This window comes from Podarcis melisellensis, assembly GCF_964234715.1.
Source record: "Podarcis melisellensis genome assembly, chromosome: W".
Lineage (NCBI taxonomy): Eukaryota > Metazoa > Chordata > Lepidosauria > Squamata > Lacertidae > Podarcis > Podarcis melisellensis.
This window is the reverse complement of record NC_138535.1, coordinates 36566435-36581514: the sequence shown is the minus strand read 5'-3', so window position 1 is coordinate 36581514 and position 15080 is coordinate 36566435. Positions and strand designations below refer to the sequence as shown.

Below are 15080 nucleotides of genomic sequence, written 5' to 3'. Positions count from 1 at the left end.
GATTCTAGTCAGTGGAGAGGCAGTGCAAACATAAGTGGGCCTTCTTCTGGTACCCTTTCCCCAAACCTTGAAACACTTGAAAGGCCAAATGGGATGCTCTGAATTGGGCCTGGAAGCAGTTCAAGAGCCAGTCTAGTTCACAGAGCACTAGCCTAATATGATCATACTGCCCAATCCTAGTTATCAGTCTTACTACATATTGCAGGAAGTGGCAGCAGGCTGCCTCCCGACCCCCGACCCCCGACCCCGTGAGCTAGCCTGTAGCTGTGGTTGCTTTGCTTTTTTCCAGCATTGTCATCTGATCACTAAAAATGAGCTTCAGAGACTTCTGACCTACGACCAGGTGAGAGACATCTTTGTGTTATATGTGGTGGTTTAGGATATTGCCCTGTTTATTTCCTTTGTCTGGGATACCCCAGCCTAGGCTAGAGAAACCACTTTCAGGCAGTTAGGAGCAAAGTGTAGCTATAACATAGGATGACTGCGACTTCTACAAATGCTTTTTAAGGTTGCCGGTTTGTGCAACCTGAATTAGAAGCAAGTCCCAATTAAGTTGGAGGGTTGCCTTGGAATAAGTAGGACTGCTCTGCCGTTTCCCAGTTAGAGGGCTTTCCTAGCTCAGCACACGCTCCAGATGTTGTTGGACTCCCATCAGCCCCAGCATAGCTGCTGTCCAGCAATATCGAAAGGTCTAAGGTTTCCTGCTCTAGGTTTTGCATCTGTCTGGAAAATCTGCGTTGCTCACATGTTCTTATCAGCAGAGACTTCCATTAAGTCCAATTAAATTGCTGGTGCTTTTTGTTTTACATTTTTCTCTCCAAGGTTTGTGTGTTCATCATGTTGACGACCTTTCTCCCACTTGGCATAAGGAGCATTGGTATTTTGTGTTGAAACAGGCCTGATTGCTGCACCTTACGGTGGATTTAAACTCTGTGAGCGTAGTCGTGCCTTAGCCCTTTGAGAAGGATGCTGCAAGGAAGGCAAGGGGGGGACTTCCAACATATGCAAAACCATCATAAAACATTAAAAACTTCCCTAAAGGCTGTATAGTTACTTATCTCCTTGACATCTGACGGGAGGGTGTCCCACAGGGCAGGTGCCACTACTCAGAAGGCCCTCTGCCTGGTTCCCTGTAACTTCGCTTCTCACAGTGAGGAAAAGGCCAGAAGGCCCTCGGTGCTGGACCCTGATGCCTGGGCTGAACAATGGGGATGGAGACACTCTTTCAGGGCTGAGGCCATTTAGGGCTTTAAAGGTTGGCGCCAACACTGAGAATTGTGCTCAGAAACGTCCTGGGAGCCAACGTAGGATGCAAAAGGGTGGTTTTGCAGTTGCTCATAGTGTCGGGGGTGTATTCTGGTGGTTGTTAACAGTTTGTATGGATTATTGGTACATATAAGATTGTCTATTGGAGGTATAGCTAACCTGTGGTCTGCCGGATGTTACTGAGCTGCAATTCCTGTTGGCTCCAGCCATCATGGCCAGTAATCAGGGATGATAGGAATTGTAGTTCTGCAGCATTGTGAGGGCCACGTGTCTGCTACTCCTGAGTTAGAGGATTTTCCTGTCGTGTGATGCAGCAAAGTAATTTAAGATGACATGGGGCAAAAATGCACAAGCATCCTGTACCTTTAAGAATTGGGTATAAGATAGGATCTCAGCAGGTATACCCCCTTTTTGCACTTGGCTAACCTACTAGTAGGGACGCGGGTGGCGCTGTGGGTTAAACCACAGAGCCTAGGGCTTGCCGATCAGAAGGTCAGCGGTTCGAATCCCCGCGACGGGGTGAGCTCCCCTTGCTCTGTCCCTGCTCCTGCCAACCTAGCAGTTTGAAAGCACGTCCAAGTGCAAGTAGATCAATAGGTACCGCTCTGGCGGGAAGGTAAACGCTGTTTCTGTGTGCTGTTCTGGTTCACCAGAAGCGGCTTAGTCATGCTGGCCACATGACCCGGAAGCTGTACACCGGCTCCCTCGGCCAATAACGCGAGATGAGCGCCGCAACCCCAGTCGGTCACGACTGGACCTAATGGTCAGGGGTCCCTTTACCTTTACCTTTAACCTACTAGTACTTCACCTTGGTCTTCCAGCACAACAGTGGCTGTTAATAGACTCCATTGTCAGGCAACAGGGGGTCTTCTGCTTCTCTGCTGATAAGCGATTTCTTTTTGGCTTTAGCTAAACATTCAGCGTACCCAAAAGACAGCTTTTACTGATTTCACAGAGGGAGAGATCAAGTTCATCCCGACGTACAAATTCGACTCTAAAACAGATCCTGCTTGATAGTTGAGCCTTTGTAAGTAAGTCCTCTCAATCATTCTTCTGCAAGGCTTGTTTGTTTTTCCTAGTCTGCTGAGATGCTAGTAGTGTCCTGCCTTTCCATCCTCCTGAGCAGGCTAGTAAAACATATATTTTAAACATGGCTTTCTGCTAAGCAAGCTGTTGGAGGAGGGCTAGAGTTGAGGGCTGGACGGACTTCCTTTCCTCTGCAGCCAGAATGGACACCAAGCCACGGAGGAAGAGAGAGATCCAGCTCTCCTTCACCTGCTCACTTTGCTTGCATGGAATTCCCGGTTGCCAAAGGCTGCTAGGCGAGTTGTGAAATGCAAGGCTGTGATATGTTGTCTTCCTCAAGCCATCCCTGCTCAAAGTCTCTGGAAATGTTTTGGCTCCTTTTCCACAAGCAGCCTTTCCCCCACATTTGTCCTGATAATCAGCATCCTGTTTCATGGCGTGTTTAAGCAGAGAATCCTGTTTGTGTCAAGGAAGTCTGGGAATGAGACTTGGTGCTCTCTCAAGATGAGTCTGCCAGGGCATAAGAGCATGAGAGCAGCCCTGCTGGATCAGGCCATTGGTCCATCTGGCCCAGCATCCTGTTCTCACATTGGCCAATGAGATGCCTCTCGGGGAGCCCACAAACAGGACCTGGGTGCAACAGCACGCTCCCCTCCTCCAAGCCATACTGCTTCTCTTGGTGGAGTATGTTCTCTGGCCATTATGGCTAGTAGCCATTGAGCCTCACCATCCAGGATGTGGCATATTCTTGTGGTTCTTGACAACTGTCAGAAGCCACCTAGGCCTGCTAGTTTCATTGCTCTTGCTGTGGTAATGGGGAAATCAAAAGGACAGGCGGAACATGTAGTGACGAAGCCGGAAAACGGCAGGCTCCTTTGGGCAGCATTTCAGGTGCCAGAAAGGGTCTTTTGGGTCACTGAAAAAATAGTGTCTGAACAAGAATAACGGGGCCCCTTGCTTTGGGGAAGGATCATCATTTGGTGGTGTGCCATATGCTTTGTATGCAGAGTCTCAAGTTGAAAGGCACCTCCACCTGAAAAAGGATTGGGCCACAGAGAGCTGCTGCCAGCCAGAGGAGACTTAATTAATGAATTGTGGGGTTGGAAGGGATCACGAGGGTCATCTCGTCCAACCCCCTGCAATGTAGGAATCCAAACTGGGGGAGGTCAGAAATTCATTCTGACCTGGTAGAAGGCAGCTTTTGATTTCCTGACAACTCTCTCCATGAGGCAAAATGCCTGCACACCTGCAAGGTCCGCCCCTTCAGAAGTTGGACTCCCAAGCCCCATCATCTCCAGCTCTTGACCGTGGTCAAGATCACAGGCCGTGTGTGGAGCCAAAGTTTGACTGTGTGAGCCTTGTGTGTTGCCTCAGCCAGTCCAACTGTCTCCTTGCAGTGGGAAGTGCCGTGTGCCAGCATGGTGTGAGCCAATCCTCTGGCGAGGAGGCAGCGTGAATCAGCTCAGCTACCGAAGCCACATGGAATTGAAAAGGAGCGACCACAAGCCCGCCAGCTCCCTCTTCCTCACAGGGTAACACCTGCCCTGGCCAGGGCTATCGTCTATTCAGGCTTTTTAGTTGCCTGCTATGTGGCACCTCCTCGAATCTGGGCAGGCCCTGACCAACAACCAGGCCCCTTTCCACAGAGCTCCTCCTTGGCCAATGACTTCCGGTGCAATGAGTGGGCAGGTTTTGGCTCTGTTAAATCCCTAGGCTTACATTCTCCACTGTTCTGAGTACACGCTGCTCCTGCAGGCATGGCAGACCACATGGGCTGAACTGTATACCTTAACCGTTGGCTCCATTCATGCAATGGAGCTTCTGTGGTACTTGGCTTGGAGCATTGGGCTTCAGCCCATTGGCTCTGGAAGTCACAGCCGCTGCCATCCTGGGGAAGCTCTCAGAGTTACAGTACTTGCCTCTTTCAGGGCTGGGAACAGGGGGTGCATCAGGCCTTTCTGCTCTTAACTCATGCCCCCCCTTTTTAGTCCATAGCCCCAACAAATGTGCTCTGCCCCCCCCCCGATAGGTGAAGGTTGTGGATGACCGACGGTACCGGAAAGTGATTGAGGATATTGTTCAGTTGATGGACAGGATGGAGAACGAATTCCTTCCCTCCCTGGAGGGAGGTAAGGACGAATAGGATCCTCTCCAACCCCTTAAAGAGGGTTTGCTGCAAAAAGACCAGGGGGGAAAGAAGGCCTTGGCCCATCTAGCTCAGTCTTGAGCGGTTCCCCAGGATTTCCGGGGGATCTCTCCCAGCCCTACCTGAAGATGCTGGGGATAGAACCTGGGACCTTTGCATGCAAGGCAGATGCCCTTCCACTGAGCGGCAGCCTCTTCCTCTTCCTCACAGGCAAAGACTCCAGGGGTCGCCAGCGTGGTGCCCTCCAGATGCTGGACTACAACTCCCATCATCCCCAGCCAACATGGCCAGTGGCAAGTGCAGCAATATCTGGAGAGCCCCACGTGGACCTGTGGCATGTGCAGTCCCCTAAATGAGAGGCCGGGGCCAAGGACAAACTCCCCCCTGGAGCACGTTTCCTTGCCTCTGCTGAAGGCAAACACTCTCTTTCCTCCCCCCCCCCCCCGTTTTGCTCTGCAGTTTCCGTTTGAGAATGTGAAGTTCCGGCAGCTGCAGAAGGAGAGGTTCCAGATCACAAACAACGGGCAGGTCACCCTCCACTTCTCCTTTATCCCCAAGCTCAGTGACAGCCAGTATTGGAAGGCATGGCTTCGTGCTGAGCCCTGCGAGGGATACTTGGAGCCCAGCGCGTCTCTCTCTGGAATCAGAGAACTGTAGAGTTGGAAAGGGACCCCAAGGCTCATCTAGGGAAGGCCTTCCTTTTCCCCTCCTCTTCCCAACCCTCCTCCCTCAAACCTTGGGAGTTTGGTAGAGCAGGGGAGGCTTAACATTTGTGGGCTGCATTGCCCCATGCTCAAGCCTCCAAGGGCCACACGTCAAAGCAGCTGAGCCCAAAGTGTAAAAGTGTGTGTGACCAGCTTTAAACAAAGACACACAGACAAATGAATTGAAGCCAAGCAATGCTGGAGGGTCCCCAAACACCTTTTGGCATCGCAGGGAACCAGTGAGAGCAGTCCGTCCAAAAATTACTTTTAAAAAAAATAATCGTATTTTTATGTTGTGGAGGCACAAAAATATCTTGGGGAACATATAGAACTAGCCAAACCTTTAAAAACTCAATGAAATGTAAACTAAAAAAGAAAGTTACATTGGGGGCGCAAAAATCCTTTCCCTTTTGATATTCTTTTGTTAGGATCACTTTCTCTCACCCCCCAGTATCCTGTCACCATCTTCTGTGCAGCTGCTGCTTTGGAGGACTAGAGAGGAAAGTGGGGTGGGGGTGGGAACTGAGTCGCTTCTTCTCCTAATTCTTGAAGTTAAGGTTTGCCCCATACACCTGTGAGAACAGGATGCTGTACTAGATGGGCCGTTGGCCTGATCCAGCAGCCTCCTATTGTGTCCTTCTGTTCAATTCTTCACCGTCTTCACTTTTAATTTACAGACAAGCCAACTTGGCTGTGCCCAAGAGTGTATCTACCTGACCTCCTCCCGTTTTAGGTGAGACGGTGGACATTTCCCTGGATGTGTACGTCAGCAAGGAAGAGAAGATTGAGGCTATCTTTGTCCTTCACCTTGACCCTGGCAAGGACTATTTCCTCACCATCGGTGGGAGCTACCTACCAAGCTGCTTCGGGACCTCCTTGGAAGCCTTGTGCTGGATGAGGCAGCCGCTTGGCGGAGTTCCCGTCACCAGACTTATTGACCTGGTAGGGAAAGGGGTTGATTTACCTGGCAGGTTCATGTGCTGGATGTCTACCCTTCCCACTCTGCTTGCCTGCTTGGAAAACAGCTGCTCTTCCACTCAGCAATGTGGGGGCTGGGGGTCCTCCGCTGCATTCAGCTTCAGCTTCTGTAGCTGTGCATCCGCTTCCTGTGTGCTGTTCATGCCCTTTGTTTGCCTTGACTGAGTCATCCCAGGTTCTGGTCCTCCCACCTGCCCTTTCGCAGGGCCACTGATACTGTTCAGCCAACGGGCTGTTTCTTACTCTTCTCAGGGCCTGTGCCATTAACACCCTTGGTTGTCTGTTGCTCTTGCCTTCCTCCTCTGATCTCAGGGAGAAGACGGCTTCCTAGAAAAGGTAACAGTTGGTTTGCTATCCTCTAGATGTTCTTGTAGCGGGCTCAAAGCAGGTTTACACGGGGGTTGCGTTCCGAGGTGCCGTGCGTTTAAATGAAATTGCGTATATTGGGGGCAGCATTGGAAAAGCCTGCAAACACCCTCTAAACTCCTGGAAGCCCTTTTGAAAGGCCTTTTGAAAACCAGCAGCCTCCCTGCAAAACTCCTTGCTCCAACTCTCCACAGGTCTGAAAGGTCGGTGCCAAAGCTCCTGGGAGGGAGTCGAGATGCTGTTTCCATGCCGCTTTGACGCTTTTGTGCTCTTGGGGGGGGGGGGACGACATTTTTGCCCCTTCCAGTGCCCCTTCCAGCTTTGCGGCAGTGTGCATGTGCCTCGAAGGCACGTAAATGGAGTTGCCCTTGTCAACGATCAGCAGCTGCTCCATGCAGTGGCAGCTGGTCCCTTAGGGCAAACCAGGCACTACCCCACCAACCGGACTTTCCTCTCAGGTACCCACACCTGCCTGCCTTCTGACTCAAATCCAGTCCAGGTGGTGGCTCTAGCTCTCTGCTTTGGTCTCTCCCCTAGTCTCAACGTGGCCCTTGTAGAACTCGGCAGAGGAGAACGGAGACGAAACCAGAATTTGCCATCGCTGCTTGACTCTGGGTCCGCATGCGATTGGCAGCACGGGAGGCAGAAAGCCCAGTCTCATGATGCAGGCGCCAGCCCCCTCTGGCCCCAAGAGCCAGTTTTCTCCTTGTCTCTGTGCTCAGCAACTGCTGCACAGGCTGTGCCACTCTGGCTTACTCTCACCACCTGAGCACTGGCATTTGGGAAGCGGTAGTGGCTGCTTTGGGGTGGCTCAGGGAAATGTCACTCCTCTCGAAATCAGATCAACTTGGGTGTATTATCCTAGCCACAAGGAGACCGTGGTGACTGTCAATTTGGGCAGCTGTAGACATTTAGAATCATGGAGGATATGTTGATCAGTGGCTCCGGTCAGGGCTATTTCTTGCCACTATTATCACAAACCACATGCTTTTGATTACCAGTTTCTGGGGAACATGATGGACAGAGTGCTCTTGTCCCCGTGTCCCTATGGACTCCCAAGGGCATGTGGTTGGCCATTGTGGGAACAGAATGCTGATCTAACCCAGCAAGGCTCCTGTGTTCTTTAGCATGCACCAGCTACTCTTGCACTAAGACTCTGATACAGCATGTGTCATTCCCCACACCAATACACTCACACTCTCTCTCTCTCTCTCTCTCTCTCTCTCTCTCTCTCTCTCTCTCTCAAGACAGGGGCGGGGAGTATTGGCGGGGGGGGGGGGGGGATGAACTGGGTCCTAATCAACAGCTGCCCTGGGGATGAGGGGATCAAATTCTCCATCCTTGCCAACTCCTTTCAGTGATGGGCTGCTTGCCACTGCTGTGCTCCTAAAGCTCTCTTGCTCCCCCTCCTCTCTTTCTCTTTCTCTTGAATGTGGTAGCTTGAGATAGAAATAACCACCCTGAACATTCCTGGAGAGGAAGATGGGAAGGAGGCCGGAGGCATTGTTCACCAGCTGCTGTGTGCTGCATTGCCCAGACAAAGTCGTGGGCTGGGGCTCCAGCTGTTGCTCAGTTTCTACCCCTGCCTCTGCAATGTGCTCTAGACAAGGGGTGGTGAACATGTGACCCCCTCACCTCATCATGCTGGCTGGGGCTGCAGCCCATCAACCTATGAAGGCCCATCCATGTTCTGTTGCTGTTTTTAGTTTTTTGTTTCCCCACTTGAGATGCTTGCTGTGGCTAGGGCCGGGCGATATATTTTCAAATCAGCTTGAAGTCTAGATAGTGAGACTGGTTTCATAATTTCTGACCTGGCAATATATTGCGAATCATGATGTGTGTGTGTGTACTATGCAAAAAACACCATGTGGGGGGAAACTGTGAAGCCAGACAATGCTTCTTTAGATTCCTGCAGCCCCTGTGGACTCTGCCGGTTCAGCTTTCCCCTGCCCTCCTGCAGGGGGCAGCCGAAATCACAATGCGGGGGAAACCGTGAAGCCAGCCAATGCCTCTACATAGCTCCATCTTATTTCAGACATCGTGATATATTGGTGTATTGCAATGTTTAGCTAGTGATATATCACCGTGTTGAAAGCCACCTATCGCCCAGCCCTAGTTGTGGCCTCAGAGGGCAAGACTTGTCCACCCAGCTGGAGCAAGGAAAGAATGCATACTGGCACACATTCTGTCAGGCTCTCATGCCAGTCCCCCTTGTCATTGGACCTCCAGGAGAAGCAGTTTCTGGATATCGTACCCCAGGATGGTGATGACTCCACTGAGCAGCCAAGGAGATCTGGCTTTTGGTGGACCACCTCTTCAAGAATGCCTGCCACCAGGTGAGCTGAGGGGGAGGGTACCATTGAAAGGATGGGTGTGGGCTGGAATCCAGTACCAGTTTTGGGGTGTGCAGGTTCCAAACGTCCCAATTGATTTATATCTTAGCTACCGACTCGCTCTTACGAGCTCCTGCTGTGAGTATAGTGGCACCTTGGTGGAGCGCAGCGGGTGGGACATCCAGCATACGGTCTTCCTTAGAGCGGCTCAGAAGAACCCAAGTGTTCCCAACCATTGTCTGTCTATCCCTAGCAAAGCGGCTCTCTGAGACTCGCCACTAGAAGACGCGGGGAATGATTTGACTCTCCCATTGCCCCAAATCAGGAGAAGGGTAGTAGGAATGCTACTGTGGAAAGCAGGCGGGATACAATTCTCAGCCCTTGTGCCAGCTCTCTTGGTGAGGGGCTTCTCTCCATTGTGGCATTCCTCGACCTCACGTTATGCACCCCAGGGCTGGATTGTTCTTCATGCTATCCAGGATGTACCTCATCCCATTTGGAATGGCCCTTGAGAAAGGATGGTCTGCCTATAGTCAGCAGCTTACCACCTTGTTGTTTGTTAAACACCTGAATAAAAAGCATGCTTAAAATAAAACAGGAAAGATGAAATTTTGCTGGCTTCTTGAGAAAAGAATAATGCCTCATTATTTGTATCTGCTTTTAAATGTTGTTTCTCTTCTCTTTGTAATGAGTTTTACTGGGTCTGGGGTCATTTTAAGTTGCTTACCTTCACTAAAATATATAAATCTACTCGACTGGAAACTTTTATTATCCAAATTCAAACCCACTTTTCTTTCTCGGAATGTCCTCCATGGAAATGAGATGAGCAACTGGATAGCAAAATTCCTGGAGTGGGGAGGAGGGTTCAGTGTTCTAATAGATTAGATATGGACAGTCCTTCAGTACAGCAAAACTTGACACTTTGAAACCTTTGAGTCCTTTCCAAAAGGACTTCACCCACTATTTAGGGGGGAAGTATGTCAGAACTGACCTTCTGCAGTACTGATTCCACATTCTTGGACTCCTAATCTTACACGTAAATTAGAGCTGGAACCATCTCAGGCCCTATGGCTCTTGAAATGACCATGACCTATTGAGCAAAACCACAGACTCCACCTCTTTGGTGACTAAACCCCACTTGCTTTTACAAAATAAATTAACAAGAGAGGAAAATCATGGAAGAAATAAAATGGCTTTTGAAATTAACAAAGGCGATTCCTTTTATCCACATGTATTACGGGACATGTTCAAAGCGCCCCTCAGGAGAAATTCTGTAAGCAAAGGTAGCAGGCTTTGAAAAGCTTGTGCAGATACACAAGGGCACATTGCTAAAAGAAACAAAAGGATTTGGAGGGACCATGAGTGAACAGGTAGTACCAGAATGTACAGAATTGTACCTAGAAAAGGGTTACAACTGGACTACCTTTTTGTAAACAAAAACAACAACAACCCCCAAAATAAAACTCGGAAGCAGCAGGACTCCTTAGCAACTCTTCAAAAAACAAAACACAAAACTGCATATCCCTACCTAGTCACCAAATGTGAGGGGAAACGTAAACCAGCGTCTTACACTGCTTTAAATGATAGCCAGATTCTGCCATTTTTTACCACACCAGAAGTAAAAGCACGGGGCATTAATAAGTTTTTGAAAAATCATGCACTTCATTTGTAGGCAAGGGGAAGCTTTCTGAAATGTACACACAATCTGTTGAAATGACCAAGCAGCGGACGAGATTCGGGGACAGTGGTGTGCCGCCTGGGGAAATGTTCCTTTCCATTCACCTTAAGCAAAGATGTGGTGACCTTGTGCATCCATAAGTAACTTTCAGAAATGTATTTCATTACTTCCCAAAGCTTCTCACTGGGCCACCAAATGGCATTTCTTTCTATTTTGGATGAAACTGGGGAAGCAGCTTGAGAAGAAGGGGTTGCTGACATTCACTGGCCTGGAGAACACCTGATGCCAATATGATGGCAAATTGTGGGTGGTGCATTGATGGAGAAACTAAGGCAACAAATGGGGACATGACGCCACCGGTGTTCTAAAGATACATTTCATGTAAAGATTATGATGGGCTTCTTCAAATGCCCATAGCCTCTTACAAGCAGAGGGTTTAGATCAATTTTCTGTAAACCTCTGTCATAAATAGTTGTCACTGGAAATACGACCCAACAATGCAATGCTGGACTCATCCCTCCCGTCAGCGTGCCTGGAAAGCACGGGTCCCAGTAGGTTCCGCCTTACTCTGCTCCTTTCTCTGTGAAAGCCTGCTCTTTCGCTTTCACATGGGAGCAAACCTCAACCCACCCCCTCCCAAAGAAACCTTTTTTATGAGCTCCCCTACTCTGCGTGTGCTTTCTTTGGCTCCTGTCTCAATGAGCAGAAATTGAGCACATGAATTTTCCAGCATCAGGAGTTTCCCCCAAGACAGTGTCGAGATCAGGCGTGTTTGTGTGGCTCCACGCTTGCAATTCTTGGGGCTTTGGCTAAGAGGAGTGCATGCTAGCTAGACAGTTTACCTCCCTTTGCTACAGTTTAAATTTCTGCATGCCATCTGCTGTTGTGGAACAAGTCATCCCCATGATCCCTCTAGCCCAGTGGTCTCTAGGGCGGCCCACAGAAGCTCTCAAGGGTTTCAGACAAAACATTTGTTCACTTCAGCATATAGCAGTCCAAAGAAATGTATGCTCTAGAAGGTCACAGGCTCCCCCGTCTTTGGGGTAGAGCTTTGACGTCTGAGACTAGATCTGCAGGACTCATAAACATTTCACTCTGTAGAGATGAGTAGTCGGCACCGTCCGAGTATAGGAGGAGGGGGGTGGGGGTGGAATACAGGGCTGAGAACTAGAAGAATGCGTTCAATCTCCTACACGAAGCCAGAGCCAATTATGAAGATTGACCAGTTGCTTATAGATCAAATGCATGGATCATGCAGCTGCAAAGAGGTCTACCCAGCCGCTCCCACAGGCAACATGGAATTCTTCTGTGCAATTTACTGTGTTGTTGTTGTTGTTGTTGTTAAAGATGTAAGACAAGCCTATATTGCACTTCATTAAAAATGCCAGGTCACTTCACAACAATCTACTGATGGACTCAGTAGAATCAGCAAGGGCCAGAGGTCAGCAACCTTTTTCAGCCGTGGGCTGGTCCACCGTCCCTCACAGCATGTGGGGGGCTGGACTATATTTTGGAGAGAGAAAATGAACGAATTCCTATGCCCCACCAAGAACCCAGAGATGCATTTTAAATGAAAGGACACATTCTGCTCATGGAAAAACACATTGATTCCCGGACTGTCCGGCCCCCGGGCCTTCGCTTGCCTACCCCTGCTCAAGGCAATCACTTCCTGCACTTCACGTTAACGCAGAAGACGGCCCAGTTGTGCTCAGATGCTCAAAATTCCCTTTTCACCTTTGGAGGGTCTGTTTCAGTTGGCATCGGGACAGCTCACCTAGCAGTGCAGCTGCCTTTATTGCAGAGGCAGGAGGTTTCCTTCCTTTCATATTCAGGATTTCTGTACTCACATAGAAATAATAAAATGGTTTCTGCTGTTTGTTAAAAGTCATGAATGAACTCTCACAACTCGTTGATAAGGTAGCTTGCTTGTGTCTCGAGAAATCGTATAAGAGGAGCATTCATAGGAAGTTGCACTTGACAGAGTCAATCTAGCCTAGCACTGCCTACACTGACTGGCAGCAGCGCTGCAGGGTTTTCAGACGGGGGCAGTCCCAGCCCTGTCTAGTGGAGATCCTGGACTGAACCTGGGATCTCCTGCATGCAAAGCAAGGCCTCCCTCAACTCGGGAGGCGTGAGTTCTCTACTGTATTTCAGCAAATGCTTTCACTTTATCATTTCATTTTCCTCTGTATATTTTGTGCACCTATTTTCCTGTATACTTTAGACAGAGAGGAGTAGCAATAGGGTTGGAGGCAAGGTTCACAGTTAGTGTTGTGTGAGCATTTTAAAGCAGTTGAGTTTAAACAGGAGGGGATTTCAGCTGAAGAGATGGCCAGCATCGTGAATCTGTAAGTAGGATGTCTTCTGCTTCTTTCTTTTAATCTTCTGGGGCGAGGGCTTGGGGTCCCCCACACGGCCAGCATCCCCATGGAATTTAACCCCTTCCTGAACAGCTTAACTTCTCTTCCCACCCGCCTTCCCATTCTCCCTCCAATCTCATTGCAGCTCAGCTGGTTAGAGGGAGCTGCAGATAGCACCAAGGTTGCAGGCCCGATTCCCAGAAGGTACAGCTGCAGATTCCTGCATTGCAGGGGGTTGGACTAGACCTTCCATGATCATTATTTGGGGATGCTTTTTATTACATTCGTAGCCCACTTTTCATCCAAGCAGTTCAAGGTGGCATTGATGGCTTGCCTTTCCCCCTGTTTCTCCCCTCACAACAAACCTGTTAGGCAGGCTAGGATGAGAGTGACTGGACCCAACATCAAACAGTGCACTTCATGACTGAGTGGGGATTTGCGCTCGGATCTCCCAGGTCCTCCTAGTCCAGAATTCTAGCCACTATACACCCCCCTCTCTCTACCCCTTCTCCGTTTCTCAACTCTTCAGCCATCAACTGCAACAGACAGGGGTTCTGTCAGTCTTCCTGTCAGTCACTCTGACTCTAAGAGAGTTTTCATTGCATTCTTTGGCTCATCTATGCCTTGATGCTTTGACGACCTTCCTAGCAGCCCCCTTCGCTCTCCAGGCAGGGCTGCTGTCCTAACAGCATTGTGCTGAGGGCTCTTTTAAATGCTGGAAATGCTTCCCTTATCTTTCCTTTGCTGGGGATTGGGGGGGGGGAGTGTTGGAATCCCCCCCACATACATGAGATGCACCACTGTGTTCCTGTGGAGAGCCGTTTGGGGCCTGTGGAAATAAAGACACATGCCACAATTATTTCAGGTCAATGGGCTAAATATGGCCACAACTTTATTGGTTACAGGTGATGAGTGGTATTGGCTTAGGCATTGGTCCTAACCGACTATCCGGCTTCAGCCCGTCCGCTTGAGGTCCGGGAAGGGTTAACCACCAGTAGGGGGAGTCCTGCTGATGCACGTCAACTCGCACCCCCCCCCCAGGCGAAAAACCAAGTCGGGCAAAAGAGGGAGATCCCCGGCCCCGCCAGCGATAAATAGGGCTGGTCACGCCCCCTGAGCCAGCCGCTTCCCTCAGTCGCACTTTCCAGACTAAGGAGAGCCCACTCAGTAGCTGCAGCATCCTTGCTTGATGCAGACCTCCTGGGTCATGTGGCTGTGCAATCCTGCCACAGCACAAAGATGGCCAAACTGCAGGCTTGGAAGGAGTCGTTGCCACCAAAGGCAGGATCCATAAATAGAACCCCAGCCCTGGAAGCCTCCTTGTAAATGGGGGCCAGGTCAATTTGGTGAATCAGTAAAGGTGGCAGAAATTCATCTCTCTTCTCCTTCATTCTCTTCCAGATGACATAAGACTTGATGTCAGTTTCGATTATGGGGAGAAGACACAAGTTTCAAGGCTCAGCGATGATGGAGTGGCAATTGTTGCTTGCTGTTTCATTGTGTCTTGTTGCTGTTGTTTTAGAATTCTTTCCTATGCAATATTACTTTTTTATTGCTTTTAAATTGTTGCTTTTTAAGTTGTCCTTGTAAAGGAAAGTGTTCTGCTAATGTTGATTGTATTCTGAATTGCTTCAAGAAGCCTCATAGCAATGACTACTATTAAGAGTAATAATTATTTTACCTGCCTTAATTATAATAAAGCATTGACATGCATATTTTAAATTAGCGGTTAAGGTCTTAAACTACACATTTTAATAGTTTCACATCTGTATTCTTTACTGTGTTCTAGCTTATAGATTTTGATTTTAACCTACATATATATGAGAGCCAGTGTGGTGTAGTGGTTAAGAGCGGTAGTCTCGTAATCTGGGGAACCGGCTTCGCGTCTCCGCTCCTCCACATGCAGCTGCTGGCTGACCTTGGGCCAGTCACACTTCTCTGAAGTCTCTCAGCCCCACTCACCTGTTTGTTGTGGGGGAGGAAGGGAAAGGAGAATGTTAGCTGCTTTGAGACTCCTTAGGGTAGTGATAAAGCGGGATATCAAATCCAAACTCTTCTTCTTCCACATTTTCTCTATCTCTGTAGAAGTCCATATTCTGGTTTGTGACTGTAATAAACTGATTCGTTCATTCAATAAAGCTTCGGTGGTTTTGAAATTCAGTAAATTGTCTCTGCCTCCATTTTTTGGTATTGAGGGAAACGCTCTGTAAAATAATCAGAAAA

The 15080-nt window shown here is 49.2% G+C and overlaps 1 pseudogene across 1 annotated transcript in view; it reads left to right on the top strand.

Annotated features, from left to right (window-relative positions):
• The first annotated feature begins 298 nt into the window (after positions 1–298).
• LOC309361250 (inositol polyphosphate 5-phosphatase OCRL-like) overlaps positions 299–15080 on the top strand; it is a 44772-nt pseudogene continuing 29990 nt past the window's right edge. The window contains exons 1-7 of the transcript in view: positions 299–343; positions 2176–2279; positions 3690–3824; positions 4322–4432; positions 4898–5063; positions 5876–6084; positions 6433–6456. The product of the transcript in view is annotated as an inositol polyphosphate 5-phosphatase OCRL-like (transcript). The remainder of the gene's footprint in view (positions 344–2175; positions 2280–3689; positions 3825–4321; positions 4433–4897; positions 5064–5875; positions 6085–6432; positions 6457–15080) is intronic.